This window comes from Petaurus breviceps, unplaced genomic scaffold (assembly GCF_028583685.1).
Source record: "Petaurus breviceps papuanus isolate PSGF00001 unplaced genomic scaffold, PetGlider_PUasm1.0 216, whole genome shotgun sequence".
NCBI lineage: Eukaryota > Metazoa > Chordata > Mammalia > Diprotodontia > Petauridae > Petaurus > Petaurus breviceps.
In genome coordinates this window covers 3,763,504-3,773,525 of record NW_027185867.1, presented here as the reverse complement: position 1 = coordinate 3,773,525, position 10,022 = coordinate 3,763,504, and positions in this window count along the sequence as shown.

Genomic DNA, 10,022 nt, shown 5'->3' with positions numbered 1-10,022 from the left:
ATCTCCTCTACCATTTCAAACCCACAGAAGAGAACCAACCCCAGGACCAATGTTTTTCTTATCGTTTTAATTATTATTAATTAATTATTAATAATTAGTTAATATTATTTTAATATTTTAACTCCCTCAACACCCTTTGAAGACCCTAAAGTTCTGGAGGGACATTTATTTCTTCTCCTCCCCTTCCCCCACCATTAGAATGGTAACTCTATAATATGTTCCCCAAGAAATCAAAAAAGAAGAAAAGTGCCACATTTACAAAAAACATATTAAGAGCTCTTGTAAACCAAAAAAAGAAACTAAGGGAGTGGTTACCTGTTAAAGAAAAGCTAAACAAGTTATGGTATATGACTATAATGGAATATTACTGCATCATAAAAATAATGATATTTTCATAGGAAACTAGTAAGATCATAGACTCATGTCTCTGCCTATTGGAAGGGCCCCTTCTCTATGAAAGTGTACAGAATGAAATGAGCAGAACCAAGAGAACAATTTATATATAACAACAATATTATAAAGAAAAACAACTTTGAAAATCTTTAGAATTGAGTGGCCATGAGTCAGGTCAGCCCTGGCACTTTCCTTCCTGGTAATGAATATTTGCCTAAATCAGGGATTCAGTATGCTGTAACTTCCCTAGTTACTGTGACAATCAAAATTCTCTATGTGTAGTTTGATGACACTTTCTTTTTACTAATTGTTACAGGTTGGTATGAGCCAGATCCTATGGGGCACTAACCCATAAATTCCAGCACATAAAGATCTTGCTTAGATATTTTACAAATTGCTCCTATTGGGCAGCTAAGTGGCACAGTGAATAGAGCACGGGTCCTGGAGTCAGGAGGACCTGAGTTTAGATTCGTCCTCAGACACTTGACACACTTACTAGCCGTGTGACCTTGGGCAAGTCACTTAATTGTCAAGTCATGCCAATTGCCCTGCCTTCACCCCTCCAAAAAAGCAAAAAAAAAAAAATGTTTTAAACAACAAATTGCTCCTAGCTATGAATTTTTTCAAACCAGAGCCCATCCGTCCCATTGACCATCCAATCCAAATTCCCATCAAACAAATTGGTACCAAGAGTGAAGTTGGTCTGACATACTGACCGATGGCATTTTAGAGAAAGGTACTGGGAAACAGAGACAATCCAACTCCACTCAGGGAAAATTAATAGCCACTGCCAGCAGCTATGCTTTTGGACACACATCTTTGGTTACATGGTGTCTCTGGGGGTGCCATGAGAAGTTACATTCTTTATAGGAAGCAACTCTCAGATTTTTTCTGAGACCTAATAAAGATGAAGTACCTGACCAGCCAAATTCCATTTATCCTCTACCCTTTGATTCCCATCTTATAGTGGGTGTCAGCCAACAAGTTCCACATGTGGTTAGAAGATGCATTCATCATAAAATAGAAATGATATATCAGTACTTTGCCAAGCCTGGCAGGGTTAGGCAGCTACATGAAACCATGAAGACTTACTCCTAGAGCCCCACACCAAATGGACACCTTGCCTCAGAGATGCCCCTGAGGGAGCAAAGATATGGTTCACTTCTCAAATAAAAAATAGCACCTTCCAATGCAGCTCCACAGAGCTTATCTAATGGCCAAGTAACAAAGTATCATGGTATGGGCTGCCCTTGAATATTTTTCCTCACCTGACCTCTTTTACTGACTCCTAGGAAGTGACTTTGCCTGGTCATTTGGTCAGGCAAACAGCAGCAGCAGGACTGCACATATATCCTTTCTAATGTGAGAAGTTACATTTTAGAGGAAGATCTCCAAATACCTTGTACACTGCACTCTGTACATGGTCTATGTCTCTGACCATTGGAAAGGCCCTTTACCTACTGAGTCCCTGTGGAGTGAAAAGGCACAACTTGCAAACATTGCATGGTGGGTCCAAGTCTACACTAGCTAACACAATGAATGAACCATTGTTCACAAGATCACAGCATCCATTCCACCCAGGATAAGACTTCTGAGGCCAGGAGGGCCTGTATTGTCTACCAACAATGACATGCTGTCCCACACCAGGGAAGATTACCCCGAGCTCCAGGCAGATTGATTACATCTGTACTTGACCTCTCTAGCAAAGCCTGAAATTCATCCTGAGTAGTGTGGACACTAATTCCAAGTCAACTATACAGGTGCTTAAATCCTGCCATTACCTCCAACTAGGCCATCTTGTCCACATCTCTACTGACAATGGAACTACATTTACCACATTCAACCACTACCCGGGGATGCATATAAGAGCAGTCCATCTGCTGGACCCTCCATGAGTTTACCATCCTCAAGTTGTGGGAACCATAGAAAAAAATGAAGTACCTGACCTGGGCAAGTCACTTAACACTGATTACCTTGCAAAGAAAAAAGTGCCTGAAACAAATACTCTGTGGGCCATCTCCTTGCCAGTTGGCTGGATTGCCTCCCCCATGCCATCTTCTCTTCAAATACCTCTATACCCTAAAATGGACAATCTTCCCTAGCTAGACTCCTCAGGAACTCACTATCAGGGGGATAAACTCTCTGTTTCCAAGAGCCCACGTTGAGACTGACTTGTGAGAACTATATCTACACCTGGTTCTTTGCAGCCATCACCAGATAAACAGTTGGTTTTTTCTACCTTAACCTAAGGTCTGAGAGTGGCTTGACACTTTTTGCAGTTACTTCTTTTTAAATTGGCAGTGCAGACACTAATCTAGATGCCCTCTTTCTCCAAAGTCATTTTTTGGTGGTTACCCTAAAGCAAAGCTTCTTAAACTGTGGGTCATGGGGCGGCTAGGTGGTGCAGTGAAAAACAGAATCGGCCCTGGAGTTGGGAGGACCTGAGTTCAAATCCAGCCTCAGACACTTAATACTTACTAGCCATGTGACCTTGGGCAAGTCACTTAACCCCAACTGCCCTGCCCTCCCCCCAAAAAAACAAAACTGTGGATCATGACCCCATATGGGATCGAATGTGGAAGTGATGAAAAATTTGGCAAAAGGTTTCTTGAATGCACAATGATCAAAAATTAATTCAAAATTAACGTGAAATTAACATGTAATGAATCCAAGGTATTTTGGGCAGTGCTTGCCCATGTCGTATTATACAACTTCACTGCAGCTTTGATTCTGAACACACAACATGCGCACTTTGCATAGCATATGCCGTCATGCCACATAACACCAGAGAATGCTGCCAGAAACACCTCAACTCAGATGTGAGACAACTGTATGTTATAAATTGCAGTGTTTTTACTGTACATGCAAAGTTTTCTGCTCTTATAGAAACATAATAGTTTAATTATGGAAAATAAAGACTTTTAATATTTTCCTACCATCCTTCTTCAGCATATAAGTATCAAATTATTATATCTTTGGATTATATTGTGTTAAAATGTTTGATTTTTAAATTTTTTGTTATCTCTTTTTGAAGACACATAAATGTTTAATTGCAGCAAATAAAGACAAAAGCCCTTTAATAATATTTCTCCACCATCACCGCTGTATGTGTATGTAAATGTGAACATCAATTTTTTAAATTAAGCACAAATAGATAGAATTTCATAAACAAAAGCTGTTATTTATTTGAGAAGTCATTAGCAATATTTAGGAGAAGATCTCATTTTACCTGCTGCTATTAAAATGTCAGAAATAGTTGATGGGAAAAAGGAAGGGGATGAAATCCATAAAATTCCTTTAACAAATTATACCATTTCCTAAAGAATTTCTGAAATTAGTAATGACTAGCTCCAGCAGCTTATTATGAGGCTTAAGGGCAGCCCAGAGTTTGCAATTCAGTCAGATGAAACAAATGATATTTCTAACATGACATAGCTGTTACTTTATGTAAAATATCTTTATGAAGGAAGCATACGTGAGGAATTACTGTTTTGTCACCCTTTGGAAGGTCACACAAGAGGGGAAGATATATCTTAAAGTAGATGAATTTTTCACAAATGAAGGTTTACCATGGAAAATTTTCATTGGAGTCTCTATAGATGGTTCTGGAGCAATGATGAGCAAGAATGTTGGATTTGTTGTAAAAGTTAAAGCTGGCGGCAATGAACATATCACTTTTACTCACTGCATGATCCATCAGGAGGCACTTGTAGTCAAAAAAATATTACCAGAGTTAGAAGCCGTGCTTCATACTATCAAAATCATTAACTTCATTGAGAACCAGGTCCTTAGCAGTTGTTTGTTTTCAAACCTTTAGAAAGGTGGCTCTCAAGAGGGTGAAGTTTAAACAGATTATTGAAATTGAAAGATGAAGTTATATTTTTGACTGAGAAAAAATCTAATTTTGTTCATTTTTTCATAATGATTTATGGCTTTCAAAACTGTTGTCGGATATTTTCAAAAATTGATTCAAACATATCGCTTCAAGGAAAAAAATGTAACATTTATGTTAAAAGATAAAATTGAAAGTTTTACTAAAAATGTTAATGTGTGGAAGGATAGGGTGGAAAATGGCTCTTTAGAAACTTTTAGATGTTTAGAGCTACAGACGATTTTTATAAATGAAAATAACCTCCCCAAAGATATAATTGTAAAAGTTATAACTGATCATCTAAAGTGCTTGGAGACACAGTTTCAGAAATACTTCCCTTCAAATTTTGATTCTAAAAAACTAAATTGGGTTCATAAACCATACTCAATTAAAATTTAAAATGCTAGTCATCTACCATTAAAAGTTAAGAATTTGCTAAGTTATCAAGCTTGAATTTCCTAAAAAAAAAAATCATTAAATGAATTTTACTTGAGATTAGGACAGACTTTCCAACAATTTATAAAATATCCCTAAACATACTTCTGCCATTTTGTACTACTTATTTATGTGAAGCAGCATTCTCAGCATTGATAATTATAATCAATTATAAAATCAAAATATCAATCAGCTCTGAAAAATGTTGAAGATCATCTATGTCCTGTAGTATCAAATATTCTGCCATGATTTAATTCTTCATGTAAAAATTAACAAGCACATCCATCTCATTAGTATGCCAATTTGCTTTTGTCTTTAATAAATGGTAAAATTATATTTATAACAAAGAAATGTTTTAAAATAAATGTATGATTTGTTATCAGTAAAAGTTTGATTTGTATACTTCCTTTATATACCTTTATACCCAAGGTTGCATAAACATTTCTCAGGCAAAAAGGGGTCACAAGTGGAAAAAGTTTAAGAAGCCCTGCCCTAGAGAATCATGCCTCCATCATGTAATCCCTCTCTAGAACCACACCTTCCTTCTCTGACATTGAGGTTACTCAACCAGGGACCCCTATAAGATACATGCAAGTTCTGGCTCAGACAAACTCCTCTATAGCAACCCTCTCCATAGAACAAGGAGGGATGCTTTAGTAGAAGAAAAACAATAGGTGGATCCTCACAGAAATCATTGCCCTGGGAACAGGGAATATAGTCTATATTACGGAAGAGGGTAACACCCCCATAAATTGATAGGAAAGGAGTGTTAGGGCTTGGGCCAAGGGCAAGCGGTAGTGTTAGTGAGAAGCCATAATGATATCTCTGTTCACTGCAAAGACTAATATATACCAACAAGGACACTATCATGTTTCCTGTTGTCTTCAGTAAAAACCCTCTGGTTTGTTTTGTTTTGTTTTGGGTTTTTTTGGTCTATGAGCATTACCCTCCTGTTCCTGCTAGAAGCCCTTCTCCTGGTCCCTTCTCCTACCAAAGGTACAACCTCAAGGGAGAGGGTGACCCAGACAGGACAAGAAAGCCTTATAACATCATCATTGTTGCTAGCAAACCAACATACCAGGCTAGAACAGAGGATCCTGACCTCTATGGGTACTTACTTCAGAGACAACAAGGTCACCTTTACTATTGTCAAAATTCATTTGGGCTCTTTTTGTGGTAGCAAAGAATTGGAAACTGAGGGGATGCCCATCAGTTGGGGAATGGCTGAACAAGTTGTGGTATATAAATGTAAGGGAATACTGTTGTGTTATATGAAATGATGCGCAGGCAGATTTCAGAAAAACCTTACATAAACTGATGCTGAGTGAAGTGAACAGAACCCAGAGAACACTGTAAACAGTAACAGCAACATTGTGTGATGATCAACTATGATACACTTAGTTCTTCTCAGCGATACAATGACCCAAGACAATTCCAAAAGATTCATGATGGAAAGTGCTATCCACATTCAGAGAGAGAACGATGGAGTCTGAATACAGATCAAAGCAAACTATTTTCACTTTTAGGGGAATGTTTTTGTGGTTTTCCCCTTTTGCTCTGTTTCTTCTTTCACATGATCGATATGGAAATATGCTTAACATGATTGCACATGTTTAATATGACGCAATCAATAGCTTGCCATCTCGAGGACAGGTTAGGAGAGGAAGGGAGGGAGAAAAATTTGAACCTCAAAACCTTATGAAAATGAATGTTGAAAACTATCTTTACATGTAATTGGAAAAAATAAAATACTATTTACAAAAAAGAAAGATTTATTTAGGCATCATGGAGACAAATGAAAAAGAACATAAGTATAAAGAATTAAGTGCTGTGAACTTTGTTCTCTTTCAAATATAAAAAAAAAAACACTTGAAGTATTAAAATTAAAAAGAAAAGAAAAAACTCAACTGGGTACTTAAACAATATGATTGGAAAATGAGGAACCTTTCTTTTCTCATCAATGGTAACTCCTGCTTGTGCTAGTATGCTGCCAAAGGATCCCAGCAATGAAACTTTTCAGACTAAGAACAAGGAAGAGGTTTCCCTGACTGCATAGGTGTGTCTCTCTCCAGACACCAATTTTAATATGGCTACCCTCCCCTGCTCAGGGCAGATAGAGTGCCAGACCTTGAGTCAGGAAGACTACTGTGTCTCTAGGCCTACTTGCACGCTTGCCCAGTAGGACTGAGCTGGATGCAGGGGGCCAAATGTATTCTGTCTTCCTGAGTAATAAATCTTTGCTTCCAAATCCTCCAGTGTATAGTGTGTCCTTCCACTCTAACTCCCACTGAATGAGAACTCTGATCAGTTAAATGACAAATCATAAACTCAGAGGATCAAAGATGAAGCATACTACCCATCTCCTGATAGAGAGATGATGGATATAAAGCACAGAATGAGACATATGTTTTTTGACACAGATATTGTGAAAATTTATTCTGTTTGACTATACGTATTTGTTGTTTTTCTTTTAAAAAAATTCATTGGGAGGGTAGAGAAGTCAAAAGGAGAGAAAATAAATTTTTGTTAATAAGAAAAAAATAGGGGCAGCTAGATGGCACAGTGAATACAGCACTGGCCCTGAAGTCAGGAGGACCTGAGTTCAAATCCAGCATCAGATACTTAACACAAAAACTAGCTGTGTGACCTTGGGCAAGTCACTTAACCCCAATTGCCCTCCAAAAAGAAAAAAAAAAGAAAAATATCAAAATTAAATTTGGGAGGGTGGGGAATTTTAGTATTACATCATCATGTAGCTCCTTCCAATACCTCAAATAGATTTACTTTTCTAGGTTTCTTTGGGCTCTTATGTTTACATTTCCAAGTTTCTACTCAGCTCTGGTTTTTTCATCAGAAATGCTTGGAAAGTCTACTATCCCATTAAAGATCCATCTTTTACCCTTTTAGGATTATACTCAGCTTTTTAGGGTAAGTTATTCTTGGTTATAAGTCTATTTCTTTTATCTTTTAGAATATTGTATTTCAATCTGTTCTCATTTAAAGTAGATGCTGCCAGATCTTATGTGATGCTTATGGTGAGTTGGTATTTGAACTAACATCCTATTATAATACTTTGGACTCTTCTTACTTACCATATATTGTCAGTCAGCAAACACAGACAGGGCTGCTCCTCGGCCCTTTCTGAAACCACATTGGCTTTCAGGTAGATGACCATCTTCCAGGTGAAGGATCAGCCTAATTAAGGAGGACCAATGGTCAAGAAGACAATAGTTAAAAAGCCAAGTAAATATCTTTATTGATACTTACCATATATTTTTTTCCCTTTGATATGTTAATTCTGGATTTTGGCCATTCCTAAGACTTTTCTTTGAGCATCTGTTTATTAACGTGTGACACTAGAAGTTTTGCTATTGGCTCTTTTCATGGATGTTGACTTATATGAAGCTGTGAGTGTTTCAACTGCTGCTATTCCTTCTTTGTAGTTGCTCTCTACTGTATCTAGCTTGTATATAACCTAACAGTCATTAATTCACCACTAGGTCCAGAGGGAACTGGGATATTGCTCCCTCTCCACTAAGGGACCCTTTTGCTTTGGAGCCAAACAGGTTCAGTACAGGGATATCCTGACCACCTGAAAGAAGGGTCAGACTCCTTTTCTCACACTCCTTTATTTGTTACACCATCACCACCACCTTAGTACACCACGCAAAAATTACTTAAAGCTTAAATTTGAGGTCATGCCTAGAAATTCCCCAAAGGGAGAAGTAGAAAGATACTCAATGTTAATGTAAATCAGATATGAGACAGGTATTTATTTCCATTACACAAAAGAAAATACAATACGTTCTCACCAGTGCACACTGACAGAAATATTTAGAACGGGACTCAGTAATTTACAACTACTGTTAAACTCAATTATTCATTGCATACATTAATAGAAACTTAACAGTCATAATTGTAGTACCCATGAAGGTAAGGTGCTAAAGATCCCACCTGGCAGAAAGTTTGCAGTTTAGCTAAATATCATATAGTTTTCAAGAATATAGAGATCTTTGGGTGGCCTGAAAAAATTTGGTGACTAATGATACGAAAGGAGCTGGCTTGCTTATATGCAATAGAAGCCACAGAGGTAATGTGTGTGTGTGTGTGTGTGTGTGTGTTTAAAGAAGAGACTGATTATAGAAGACTACCAGCTTCTCCTTTGTAGTTGGAAAGATTGGGATCCATTAATTATCCTGCCCCCACTTAAAAGTAATTACCTTTGTTGGTCAAGAACACTTCTGGATTGAATCAATTAATCAAAACTGAGTGTGAATAGAATATGTATCCTTTTTTGAATCAAGCAAAGCCATTGTACAAGTGACTTCTCTGAGGAACTTACATAAAAAGGAGAAACTATTTCAGATCCCAGTAGATATTCTGAAGGTATAGAAGGGGAGGTGAAGGAGTGGAATCGCACCCAGTTGAGTCACAAAGAACGTAGTAATCCATTGGCAACCACTGAAAGAAGAGGTGGTAGGACTGAGCTGTGGCAGAGAAGTGAAAGACTGAGGTTGTCTGTCAGTCATACGAGGCATCTTAGAGCTAATGCAGCCATTATATGCACTTACTCAGAGACCAAGGGAAATACTGAGAAAATGTCTACTCTTTATCCAACTTCCTCTCCAATCATCCAAATATTTCCAGTTACCCACATTTTGTCACAATCACAAAGAAATCAGGGATTAACAACAGGTAAATATAAATTATGTCAGAGAATTCAGCCTTTGCCTAAATGTTAAGAATTTTCCTGACTAGGGGCTCAGAGAGATTGTGATTATATGCCTAAATTTTCACCTAAAAATAAAGTCCCTAAAGCTGCAGAGGGAACCACATGGCTCTCTAAGGTGGTCCTCAGGCTTAAAAATAAATAATTATTATAATAGGATGTTACTTAGGAAGCACATGGAGATATGAATACTCACCCTGACTGTTAAGAACTGCCAAAAAGCTGCTTAGAAATTCCATCTTCCTCTTTAGTTCTTCACTCCTCTCCTAGTGTGTCAGCTGGTATCCAGGTAAATGGACTTCCTGACTATGTTTAATCTGCCCATTTAGCTTTGCTTGGTTTCTCCTTTCTCAATACAGACTGAAATTTTTAACTTTTTATTTTTGTGACCTATAGCTACTTACACCTTACCCCTAAAAACCTTCTTAAAACCTTTACGACTTATTACTTCTAACCTGACAACCATAACCAACTTCCTTTCTTTAGTCTCCATGATTTCATAGCTTCAAATTACCCTATTCTTCACTGACAACTGCCCATTTTCACCAGCTTTCTCCACCTATTAATCCATGATCAGTTTTGCCCAACAATTTG